Source organism: Temnothorax curvispinosus, unplaced genomic scaffold (genome assembly GCF_003070985.1).
Source record: "Temnothorax curvispinosus isolate PA1 unplaced genomic scaffold, ASM307098v1 QBEX01011048.1, whole genome shotgun sequence".
Taxonomy (NCBI): Eukaryota; Metazoa; Arthropoda; class Insecta; order Hymenoptera; family Formicidae; genus Temnothorax; species Temnothorax curvispinosus.
In genome coordinates this window covers 18,277-32,008 of record NW_020220828.1, presented here as the reverse complement: position 1 = coordinate 32,008, position 13,732 = coordinate 18,277, and the positions used below count along the sequence as shown (strand labels likewise).

General features: G+C 34.8%; 1 long non-coding RNA gene across 2 annotated transcripts; it reads left to right on the top strand.

Annotated features, from left to right (window-relative positions):
- Nucleotides 1-7,685: 7,685 nt before the first annotated feature.
- LOC112461089 lies at nt 7,686-10,071 on the top strand. Of its 2 annotated transcripts, XR_003041517.1 has the most exons (4): nt 7,686-8,093; nt 8,221-8,332; nt 9,007-9,268; nt 9,743-10,071. It is a non-coding gene; the product is annotated as an uncharacterized LOC112461089 (long non-coding RNA). The 2 variants fall into 2 exon arrangements; XR_003041516.1 differs by lacking the exon at nt 9,743-10,071 and having other exon boundaries at nt 7,702-8,093; nt 9,007-9,492.
- Nucleotides 10,072-13,732: the final 3,661 nt, after the last annotated feature.

Below are 13,732 nucleotides of genomic sequence, written 5' to 3'. Positions count from 1 at the left end.
AAATGTACGAGCTACGACGTGCATAAAACGACGCGAAGCATTATCATCGTTAAAATGCGTGATCTGCAACGAGCCGTGGAAACGCGCGAGTCGTACAGCGAGTAACTTCGGCGACGAAACAAATACAAATAGAACGAAAGCGATAATGCCGGTACGCAGCCGTGCATCGCGATCGATACCTTCGTGATAGAGGCGATTTAATCCAACGGTATATGTACAAGATTCTCTTATCTCTGGCGGATACGCGCTTCTCGGCGAGCAAGAAGATTATCTTCGGAGCTTTGCGAAGAAAAGCTCTCGTTAGGTAAGATATGCGCTATCATGGTAATTAGAAGCGTAGTCTTAATAAAAAGCATACGAGCTCGTCGATGTGGATACCAACTACTTTTGCTCCTCGCGGTAGATTTTTTTACATAATGGAATTATAATTGCCACTGCTTATCGCAATCTCGTAATTATTATCTGGAATTCAATAACTAAAAAAATATTTTGTGTTAAAAAACACGATTATATTATTCAATATCGCAAAAGTATTTGTTTCTGTTTACATCTGAAAAAAACTGTGAAGTACCTATATCGATTATATTTATTTGTACGATTAATGTAACAATGCAAATGGAAAGAAAAAAACAAAATAATCATCATTACTATCGTTAGCTTATTATTTTTAATGTGATAGGCATTATGCTTTCTATATATTACAGATAAAAATAAATTGTGCAAATTAGAAATTTGCACATGGCTTCCTCATAGAGTTCAGACTGTTGTAAAACGTTGAAATATCGCCTAAAAAAATGTCCGTGTGTATGTATGTGTGTATGCTTTTATTGTCCGTATATGCTCTAACTTCTGTAATTTTTTAGATATCGGAATATTTTCTTTTTTTTTAATCGATAGAGTATCATTCAAGAAAGGTTGGTATTAAATTTGGCGATAATCGGTAAAAGAGTTCTTTTTTAAAAAAATTTTGAATTTTTTTAGAAATGTCCGTGGTTGCTCTAACTTCCGCAAATTTGGAGATATCGATTTATTTCTAATTTTATTATGTTCTCCAGTTTTTTCTACCCCTATTTCATATATAATTCGTTAAGATTTGGTTGATTAGTTAACTAATAAAGAGAAAAGAGAGAGGAAATTATATGGTAGAAAATCGCGTGAAAAAACATTGTCTGGAGGTCGAGCATATTTCTGCGAGCTCTTATGTATGTATAACGTGTAAGGAATGTCGAGAACGCTGACCCGACAAATTTTTAGGAGTCACCGATTTCTTGGGAACTCTTAAGTCTCGTGTCGGTTTTTCCGCTCAAAATTGACAATAAATCTGTCAATTTGCGCTCGCTATAAATAATAAAATTAATCAGGTGCCATAGTTTTAACAATGCTCCGTTGCTGCTCGTGCCTATTTTCGAATTACGCTAATTGTATTCCGTTTTTTTTTTATTATTAAAATATCACATTTATTTGCCCTCGATTCTTCACTGCCTTGGAGAAGGACGCTAAATCGTCACGCGTAATTTTTAACCGCATATGTATAATATATATATTATATATTATATATTATATATTATATATTATATATTACTTTTTACGCTATTACATTTTCATCTTCTGTGTGAAATTCAACAAAATTGCAATTTTAGCAACGTAAGTACATAGTAGGAACTGTGTGTAATTCTGAATAGTGCATAATTCTAATTTACTGTTAGTAGTCAAATTTAAAAAACGCTTATTGCAACGATTTTTATACACTTTCAGCAACAAAATATTGGAAGCTAGAATCCAAACATGGATGAAAACAGTTATAAAGTACAGTGCTTCAATCCATTCAAATTGAAATATCATAGTATCCGAGATCGGAAACGGTTACGACATATTACAGCAGCGCAACTTAAAAAACTTAACAAAGATGAAACTTTGGTCAACTTATTGATTTGTGATAATTGTCGAATAAAAATTTCAAAATTAAGTTTAAAAATGGATAATAATACCGAAGTTCCATCTACATCTAAACAGAAAGGCACACACACTGTACAGCCTCAAGAAGAGATTGCAAATTCATCGAAAAGTGAAATTGAAACAGTGTTGTTTTCGAGTCTTCCTAGCATTCCAGATTTCCCCGAATACAAAGAAGAATCATCATCACCTAATCTAGAAACTGAAGAAACTGTAAATCTGTTAAATAAAAGTTTAATTCTATTGCAAGAGTCGCCAATTAAGAAACGGAAATTACTTCAAGAAACATATCCTGCAAACAAATATGCCAAAATATGTTACACTCTTCGTGAGAAAATGTTCAGTATTAAAGATAAGAAATTAGAGGATGACAGAAACAGAGACATTATAACGCAACTGAAAGAGGAGTTTCATAAAACAAATGACAACAATTTAAAGATTAAAATTTTAACGTTATTTTCGGATTGGACATTTTCAGAAATTTTAACTCACTTTAAAGCTTCTAAACATATGATTACTGTGGCAAAGAAAGTAAAAGAAGAAAAAGGGATTTTATCATGCCCAAATTTAAAGAGAGGAAAGCGATTGAGTGATGCTTTAGTTGAAAAAATCTTACAATTTTACGAGTCAGATGACATAAGCCGTATAATGCCTGGAAAGAAAGACTATGTCATCATTTATGAAAATAGACAGAAAATTCATAAACAAAAACGTTTAGTGTTGTGCAATTTAAAGGAAGCATTCACAGAGTTTAAGAAACAATTTTCCGATGAAAAACTCAGCTTTAGTAAATTTGAATTAAGACCAAAATATTGTATCTTAGCTGGAGCAAGCGGTACACATACAGTTTGCGTGTGTGCAATTCACCAAAATGTAAAATTGATGCTTGATAGTGGCAAAATTAAAAAATTGTCTCAAAGTATGACTAAACCTATAAGAACGTATCGCGATTGCTTAGACCAAATTATTTGTAAAAATGCAACAACAGATTGTAATTTCTCCAGCAGTACACCGTCCGGGTAAACTTCCTGGAGCTATACAAGGAGAAGCTGACTGACCTGCTAATGGACGGAAACGATAAGCCGTTTAAGATCAACCTGTACGAGAACGTGACGAAGAAAGTTGCAAAAAATGCCCAGGAACAACAGATCTTATTAATTCATTACAATCTGTTTATGATGAAGAATTTACTGACACAATTGTGTATAAACAATGGGTTACTGTTGATCGAGCAACTTTGGAAACGATGCAGACCTCTGTACCAGATTTTTTAGAAAAATTGTCATCTGTCTTACCAAAATTATTATCACATAATTTTATTGCTCAGCAACAATCAAACTTCTTAAAACATAAAAAAGAAAATTTAACAAACGAGGAATGCGTTGTAATAGGTGATTTTTCGGAAAACTATGCATTTGTATTTCAAGATGCAATTCAAGGAGTGCATTGGAACAATGACCAAGCAACTATACATCCTTTTGTTATTTACTACAAAAAAGAATGAACACTGAAACATAAAAGCTTAGCTGCAATATCAGACTGCTTAAAACATGATACTGTTGCTGTTCACTTATTTCAAAGACAAGTTATTGAAATAATCAAGAACATAACAAACGATGTAAAAAAAATTATTTATTTTACTGACGGTGCTGGAGCACAATATAAAAACAAGAAGAATTTTATCAATCTCTCCCACCATTACGACGACTTTGGCTTAACTGCAGAATGGCATTTCTTTGCCACGTCTCATGGCAAAGGACCCTGCGACGGAATTGGCGGAACAATTAAAAGATTAGCAGCAAAATATAGTCTTCAACATTCAGATGAAATTATTAAAACTCCAAGAGATTTATTTAACTGGGCGAAAATAAATATAGAATGTTTATACTTTGATAAAGCGGAATATAATAATTATTTTAATTTTTTAAAGCCACGATTTGACTGCGCTGTGCCCATAACTGGTACAAAAAAATTTCATTCGTTTATACCGATTGACAAAAAACAAATTGAAGTTCGAGAGTTTTCATTTTCAAGCAAATGTTCTATCGTTAATGTAATGAAATAATCTTGTGATTTTTTAAATTGTATTATTATTTAATTGTACTATTTTTAATTGTAAGCAAGACGAAAATTTAAATGACGACGGTTTGCCGAATAATATTTCGTTCAGATACTGCGAAAGCGGATGTTTATTATTATACGACCGATATCGAAGAGAAAAAATGCTGACGATGAAAATATAATCGTTAAAAAGACGAGAGAAACTATTTCTCACTCTTAGGCTCCGATTCCAGGAATCAAAATTTAGACGAGAATGCGAATAATTTAAGATTTGTTAATTATTATAACCATTCCAGAAACAAAACTTAGCTAGCCGAAGATAAAGCGTTATGTACAATTAATTAAACAACATCCTTTTCTCGAAACGAAAGAGATTATTAGATTATTTTGGAAACACCATTAACTCATATTAGTCCCCAAAATACAGGTGGCGAAGTAATCAACGGCATCGATGCGCCGCGCTTATTATACTTGGTCGAACTAGAGACGCGAGCACAACGCGACGCGGCGCGGCGCGGCGCTTCAGTCATTAAAATTATATAAAAAATAGAAACCATCGTTTCTCCATAAAAAAAAAATATGTGTACTTTCAGAATGAAATAAAGAATAAGATAGCATTATTTAAAAAATTTTTTTAAATGTACTTTTTAGTGAAAAAATTAATTAAACATTTCAATTGCTTATAACAATTGGAATTTGCAATTTTTTGTACCTTAAACTATATTTTTTCAAAGATTGCCTTCTTAGCTTTAAAATGGTTTTTTGAATATTTCTCTACGACAAATATAACCAGAGATATTAATTTGTAAAGTAGATGACTTCTTCATTTTTGACGAATATTGTATTGTTCATAACTTTTGTAAAAAAAATTTTTTGGACAAACAAAAAAATACGTATTTGCTTATTTTATGTATATTTCATGTAAAAAAAGTTTCAATTGATTTAAAAAATACGAGGTCAAATCTTGTCCGATTTGACGTGGAATTGCCCATATCTGTAAAATTTCAACTTGATCGGAGCTCATCTTCTGCCTCCAACTTTTTTTTGAAAATTTTACTAAGAGCAAAATTTTGAAAATTAAAAAAAAAACGCAGCTGAAAAGGAGGGGTGTTCATAAGGCCGTTTTTTGATCCACGTCAGAATCGCTCAATCTGAAAACTCCTTACGGATTCCGTAACCGTGATTTCAGATTAAACAAACCTATTTCTAAATTATCAATTCCAGAATTCAAAAATAGGTATGTTTAATCTGAAATCACGGTTACGAAATCCGTAATCGTGATTACAGATTAAACATACCTATTTCGGAATTATCAATTCCTGATTTAAAATTACCGACATATCTATTTTAAAATTATAAGTCCCTTACTTGGCCGTTAGGCAGTCAATGTCTCGCTGTGGCTGTTGCTGTTAGTTCTTGTTTTCATCTTGTGGAAGCAACATACAGTGCTCTTTACTTCCAGTGAAAGAAGAATAAGAAAAAGATTGTTCTTTACGCGTTTCTTTTCTCGCGAAGACGTCATCGTCGAGCTTTGTTCATATCGCATCGTGTTTGTGATTTGCGTTATTACGTGAAAATTTTCTTGTGATATAGGTCAATATACGAAGGATATCTATTGACTTCGTGGGAATTCACCGAATTTATCCCACGATTTGAAGGTAAGTGGTTAACTAAAAACACTGTTGTATTTTTGTTTTATTAATTAATTTAGCTAAGGTTACCAAAGGTAATTTTTTTGGATAAATGATGAAACCTACCTAAGGTAGTTAGTCCGTGACAATACAATTCAAAATTTTATACTCTAAATCAACGTGAAAACATCGGATTATTTACGGTTACAGGCTGAAAACTTTTTAATAGTTCTGTCCCTCAGACACAGAACAAAAGATAATTTTTTTATTTTTCTCCTCCATTTAGTCACTTCTTTACTCTGAAGAATTTGAGGCCCACGATTATTAGTAATCAAATTAACTAAATTAACTAAAAATAAAAGGAACAAAGGAAAAAATAAAGGAAAAAAATTTCAATTTTTATTATGAAGACTATATGTAAGATCTACTTTGAAATTATGAATTTGTTTCTCATATAATATTGAACATATTATAATTAAATGTGCTCATTACAATTAATTTATTTGACTATTTTTAATTATTTTCTTAGAATTACTTAAATTAACTAAAAATCGTAATTAGCTATTCTATATTTCAAAGATTTTTAACTTATACTAGTCAATTCTCTCAATTAGTTCTGTTGATTTTCAGTTACGTAAGAAGCAAAAGATTGTTGTTGAGGAGGACAGAAAAAATGCCAGCGTTTTGGTAATTGATGCCATCCTAGAAGAAGAGCCTTCAAGACTCATTGAATCCGCCTTGTTCTAACGGCTGGCCAACGAGTTGTGCGAGATATTCCCATCAAGAACATCTCCTGCGTCTTTTTTCCTGACCTTTTTACCGAAGACGCTCTTTCAAAGCAGAGAAACTTATCGGGGCCTCTCTACAAAGCCTACGTGAAAAAGAGATAAATTTCGAAAGAATGGCGTGCTGCCGCCTTAAGCAAGATCGGCGTCTAGTCGGTCTTCTAGCAAATCAACACCCACGGTGAAGGGTTGGTTCTTTGAAGAGAGCAAAAGCTCCGGACTCTACATCATGTGAGTATACATAACTTATGACATCAGTCCTGCCAGGCTAAAGGTACTAGTTAATTAACTTAAAATTGTCCTAATTTTTTAGACTTATAATTTTCCCATCCACTTCAGACACGAAAGAGACCAGGACAGCCGTAAACTTTCTGCAAAACAACGTCCATCTCTAGAAACCGGATTTTTGGCGAGCCACGAAAAAAGAGCGAAAGGGTATCCTTGCCGATAAAGGAATATTTAGCTATTTCCAAAAGTTTCCAGCCATACGAATTCAGGAAGGATACAGACTGGTAAGTATTTGTTGTACAAACATTAATATTACGGTAGAAGCACGGTAGAATTTTGTTGACTTAAAACAGCATTTAGTAAACACAAGCATAATATTCATATCACTGAACTCCAATCTTATAGGAATTGGACTTCACATGATGTGAACATAGTGCTTGTGTTTATTTAACGAAGTTAACACAATAGTTTTTACATTTTTTTCTTTATACAGCTCCTAGACGATTTCACAAGATAATTTCCCAAAAAGGAGAACAATCTCTTCGCCAGTATTGCCTTAGCAAAAGAGAAAATAATCAAATTGGCCAAACTAAAGTTAGCAAAACTCTCTGACCACCCACTCTTTACCACCCACCACGATCAGATTCTTATTAATCGCTCTTTTAACATTGTTTTTCGACAGAGCGAACTATCTAGGCGAGATGTTACCGGGACAACAGCAGCAACAACAAACTTTAGGAATAGTTCCACAACAACAGCACCAGCAACAACATCATCACTTGTCCAGTTGTATGTCGACCGTACAACTCAAGTCGACGGCTGAACGAGACAACAGACGTAATCATCAGGTTTACACTAGTTCGCCCGTGAAGCAAGAAAATCACAAATCCACCGATCACGGATCTGGTACGTGTGTTCGCGGAGCAATGAGTTATTTGTGTAACGTGAATGCACCTTTACGAATGCTCTGTTATCCTTCACAGAAATGTATGAGATAAGTCCGTACGCCACGTTTAGCGTTCCCGGAAAAAGAGAACCGTTCGGTCACAACTGCGACGCTCGACTACACGTTGCAATGCAAGACTTTTGGTCATTTGGAGAACGAGGACATCAACACTATCGATTATGACAGATCCAGTGTGAAGTTCGAAAGGTAACTGGCTTCTTCCGCCGCTTCTTATCTTCTGACTTTTCGTGAAATCCGTTTCGCGTTTTTGCGTCCCTATTTTTCTCCTCTTCTCTTCCTCTTTCTGGTGTTCTTTGACGCGCAGATCGAAAACACCAAGGTGGCACAAGCAACGCTACTTTCCGAGCATCGCGGAAGCCGAGAGCTAGCTGCGATCAAGTCGACAAGGCTCCGGGAGCGACACGTCCGGAAGCCCTTGCGGCGAATGCGCCGGGCCTAGTTATAGAGTGCCAGTAAAGCCTTGTAGAGGTACAATTATGTATTCCTACTCTCACGATTTTGTAGACAAAAAGAAATCGCATAGAAAATAATTTATCGAGAAAACCAGCTGCACACGAATAAATCTGCGTGTATAACAACGCGATTCTCCTTACAGATGTATTTTCGCGAGGTGTCGAATCGAGTACGGAATCTAACAACGAAGGCTCGCCCTCACTCGCGAGACGACGAAGCCGACAGCCGAGCCGGTCTACTCGCAGGTAGCCAAGGTTTGTTTGTTTCCACATAGCACTCAGTCTTGACTATTCGATATCGGCCTCTTATCGTTTTCACACCGACGCGAGAAAGAAGCGCAATGACGCGAGTCATTTAGCAATTAGAAATTTTTCACGAGTGTCAAACATTTATTTATATTTATTTTATGATTATTATTGCAAGAGACATGTTAAAAATACATATATCCCGATAGAGTATGTTGTGATACATATATGACATATTGAGTTTTCACGTCATTGCGTTTTCATTCTAGAGCCTCATATTTTATACGACGAAGGATACCAAACATTTAAGGATGTTCTAATATGTTCGCTATTAAAACATAACAAAATTTTCGTATTTTGGGGAAAAAATTTAACTAAACCTTTACGTGACCGATGAAAAAATTATCCTTACACGTATAAAAGATGTATTGTGTGTATGTACCTCATCCTATATATATTTAATTTAGATAATATCAAAGATAATGTTGATAATAACCATTAAATTAATCATCAATTTATAATTAATCATCGTGAAACATTATCTTACGAATAAGAGATTTGATTAATCGTATTTAGTTAAAGCTGCATTTTATTAATTTCTTAATTCAGGCAACGGTGTCACAAACTTTAAAGAAAAATTTTCCTTCTGACTCGACAAATGTATCCGCTGATCTGTTTGACAGTTCGGTGGAGGATATGACACTATTGCCGCCAACCGGGTTCAGTGACAGCCGCGAATTGAGCGACGTGGAGTGCGACCGTGACTGTGATCGCGAACGCGATCGCGAATGGCAAGGTTTATCAGCCGGAACCCGTCACTGCGGCAGTTTGGGCAAACTTCCGATTGAGGCCGTCGAATCTATGCTCGCATCGGCACGAGTCTCCGTAAACAGGCATGCCAAGTACCAAGCAGCCGAGACCGGTCTAATCCTCGGAAATTTATTTGTTTGTATATAGGATGTCTCGCGACAATCGTTATACATATGTATAATATATGAGAATTTGAGGAAAAATGATAGTTATTTGGGATACTGATACTTTTTATATAATATCAGTAGTATGTAGCTAGCTGACATTATTTGTCGTCAATTGTCATTTTAATGTCAAAATGACGACAAATAACGCTTGCTACTAGGCTTGTATTTAATAATATTATATGTTTCCATATATATACATTTATAGTAACATCAAGTAGATTATATTATTTAATAAAACTTTTACTTATCAAGGTAAATAATATCAAATATTCAAGACGAGGAATAAAACATTCTCTGAATAAATTTGAAGTATCATTGATTCATTTAAAAAATTACTACCATATACTCGCTTTGGTTTTGAAGAATGCGAGATACTTGAAAATTAATAAGAGAGAGAATTTAAATAAAATACTTTTAAAAACATATGCGTTATCTGTTGCAGATATCAGCAAAGGAAGGAGCAAGAGAGACAAGAATTCACTATACACGTATGATCGAGATTCGCTGGTTCGACTTGGTAACTTCGCCAAACAATTTAACATTATTTAGAAAGAGATGACGAGTCGTCTCTTTTCTTGAAACTATCCGTCGCCGTTGGAGAAAATTTTAATGTGTTGAAAAGAGTGCGGGAGAGACAATTCAATTTTTAATGGAGGTGGATACAAGAGACTCTCATTGTCAGATCCATTTGTGTCGAAGAGGCGTCTCAATAACTGATCTGCGTTGCGCCAAATACTGCCGTTATTATACACAAAACATAGCCTTCGTATATAACCCTATATGTGCCACGTATGTAATGCAGAATTTCGAAAAAAAAAAAACACCAAATCCTGTCGGCGATATACACATGATGCAATTAAGCAATCGAGAAATAACGGAAGCATTCGATTAACTGTACGTTTTTGATAGCATTTATCCTTTCTATCACCGAATTACGATTACATTGTCTTACGATTACCGTACGGAACGTGATTATACGATAAAAAAAAGTCTGATTGACCGATCCATTACTTTCGCGACGACCAATTATTGATATACAGGATGAAGGTGAACGCCAATTTCCATGCGAGTACCTCCGCTTCACTAGTGCGATCTACTTATTAATGAGCTATTCTACGTATGATTATAGGAACGACCGATTATTCGCGGTAATGAGTATTGCATTTTAAAAGATTTTAAAAAACGCTGCAACGACCGCAGCGTTACACGTTACACGTTACCCCCGTAAAAAATCTGAAGAAAAGCTACGAGCTCGTACTGGAAAGTGTAAAAGGTGAGTCACATGATTCTTGATGTGCTCAATTAAGAGGCATTTTTACCACCCTAAATCAACCTTGATTTTTTGGAATATTAATAATTTTTAAAACGATACCTTTCCATATTTTTTCTAATGCTTGTTGGTTACACTTTGCCTTAAAGTCCATTTTTACTTTGTGTTTTTTAACATTTTGTGCAGTTTTCACTTCAGTCATATTTCTGCTACTACACTACTACTTTGAAACTTGCGTTACTTATTTTGTTTGTGTTTCTTTTCAGGGGAGGACCCGAAAACTCGAAACAACGCACTTATCCTCCTGCTGCCCCTCATTACCCCGTCGCCTGGGAACGTAGGCGGAAAGAGCGGCGCTAAGAAGACACCAACCAAGTCGACAAACGTCGAAATCAGGGATCACTTCGTAACACTGCTACATAACGACGCACACATTCCATTAAAAGAACATTGTATAACATCTCTGCAATCGTTGCGATTTGCCAGTGAAGTAAAAGAATGCAAAACTGGTGGTAGAAGCCCGCGGTTAAACGCCAGTAGGGCCAATAGTCCCTATTCTAGGGAGAATTAAAACAATAAGCACAGTTTCTCTCTCTCCTTCTCTCCCTCTCTCTTTCCCCTTTCCCTCTCTCTTCTCATCAGAACTTTTTGTCGAGCCGCCGTGCGGCACACACACACACATATTCTGAGAGCCGTCTTACGGCACACGTTCGCCGGGCAGAACGCATCACGGAATCACCTTTGCCGTCTTGCTCAACCGGGAGTGTGCACGTCTCCTACTGCCTTTTCCTGCCTGCTCTATCGCTTGCTCTCCACCGTTTTGCTTGCTTGCACGAGTTTTGCCATCGATGTTTTGCCAACACAGAAAGTGGTGATCCTAAGAAAGGAGGCTCTCCAATCTGCAGGTGAAACTTTTTAGCCGTGTATGTTTGCCACGGGGGAATGGAAAATAGTTAAATCTGCATGGGTTGTCAATGAAACGTTCTACAAAAAGATATCCTTTGTATTTGATTTTATATAAAAAATGTATCAATTTACGTAATAAACATATCATTAATAAATGGTTTGGATAAAAGATGCAAGTTTTAAATTTTGATTTCCTGCTACCCATAAAGAAGGAAAGACGTTAGGTCTTAAGAAATTTAGCTCGTATATCATGTATTGTTTTTATTATATGTATTGTTGCTCTTGGATGTGGGTGGATATTCAATATAACATTAAAAAAGGAATGGCTCTTGACTGAGATTCAAACTTGAATAATTTACATCTTCTGTTTCAGTTTCTCACTTTACTAAATCATCTTAATATCTCTGAAGCCTATTAATTAGAGTAAAAAAATTGTTCTAATCTGGAATTACTTAGACAATTTCTTTACACCAGTTGATAAGCTTCAGAACTATTAAGATGGTTTAGTAAAGTGGGAAACTGAAATAGAAGATGTAAATTATACAAGTTCAAATCTCAATCAGGAATTATTCCTCTTTTTGGGTTACATTGGAAACAACCCACGGTTTACAGACTACTTACATTTGATTAAGCTTAGGACTGAATTTTAGTTAAGAAAACCGAAAAATGGAAAGAGTAAACCAGAATTACAGCTATTTGTAACTCAAATCTCTGATGCTAACTGTACCCGACATCTTTACCTATGGGATAACGCCACTGTAGAGTCCCATAAAAAAGCGAATTTTTGATCATTTTTTTCAGAAATACAATAAACATAAATGAAAATTGGTTTAATTCTATTTATTATCTATATATTAAAATATAAAAAAAATTTTTTTTATTGACAAAATGGCGGCGCCAGAGCCATTGATCCAAAGTGCCTTTTTGCGGAAGTCGTCCAACGGGGGGAATCGAAGCTCCTATAATTTATGAGCTGGAACAAAAATTCAAAGATTTTCGAAAAAATATATAAGATTTTCTATAGAAGTACGTATGAATTTTGCGATAAGTTGAACAAAACTTTTTTTATAAACCAATTTTGTGCGAAATTTTTTAGCAAAAAATAAAACATTTTTTTCCAACATGCACCATTCTTACAAAAAATGATATTTCGCAATTCCCATACGTACTTCTATAGAAAATCTTATATATTTTTCAAAAATCTTTGAATTTTTGTTCCAGCTCAGAAATTATAAGAGCTTTGATTCCGCCCGTTGGACGACTTCCGCAAAAAGGCACTTTAGATCAATGGCTCTGGCGCCGCCATTTTGTCAATAAAAAATTAATAAAAAAATTTTTTTATACTTTAATATATAAATAATAAATAGAATTAAACCGATTTTCATTTATGATTATTGTATTTCTGAAAAAAATTATTTAAAATTGGCTTTTTTTGGGGACTCTAGAGTGGCGTTACCCCTTAAAATGAGTTCAGCCGTAACTCAAATTTTTGCTTACATTACCTGATTCTTTAGTTAGGTATTTCAGTTAGTAGGTAAGTTTTAACTCAAATTTCTTATAAGACTGGTCGACGTCTTCATTTACGTATTCCTCAAATGAGGTTACTGGATGCGCTCATCGTCGTTGTCTAACTGAGATGTGCAATTACTGCAACAGCAACGTTCGATAACAAAACTGTGTTTAAACTAGTTTAAAGGACTCGAGATGTCTTCTCATAACCAACATTCACACTTAAGTCAATTTTTAGGTTTTTTAACTAATCCTATTCCTCTGACGTCATCATTTTGATGATGTATTTCTATAAGTCCAAATACGAGGTTACGTAAAATTAGGGTTATGAGCAATCCAAATAATTTGATTATTAATCCTGGGCCCCAAAGTGGGCGACTTAACCGTCTTTATTTTTCCCAAAGGAGTACGTACGTTCCGAGGTAGATACCTCTCGCAATCGCGTTTCGAATTTCGAGGGTTAATGCAACGACACACGAAGCTCGAACATGAGTAGTGAGGGCTATGTTCCAAAATTCATTGTCAACCCTAAAAATCTGCAGTATACGTTACGTATACTATACACAAAAAAAAGATTATTCTTAATTTGAATATATATTTAGTTTCAACGAGGAAATCTTAAAATAAGATTATATTGCATTGAAAGAAGAAAATTTGCTTCAATAAAGTAATTTTATATAACGAAATGATTACGCTCGATAAAGCAACAGCTGAATAATGAACAATGGCCAATATTTCGAACATTAA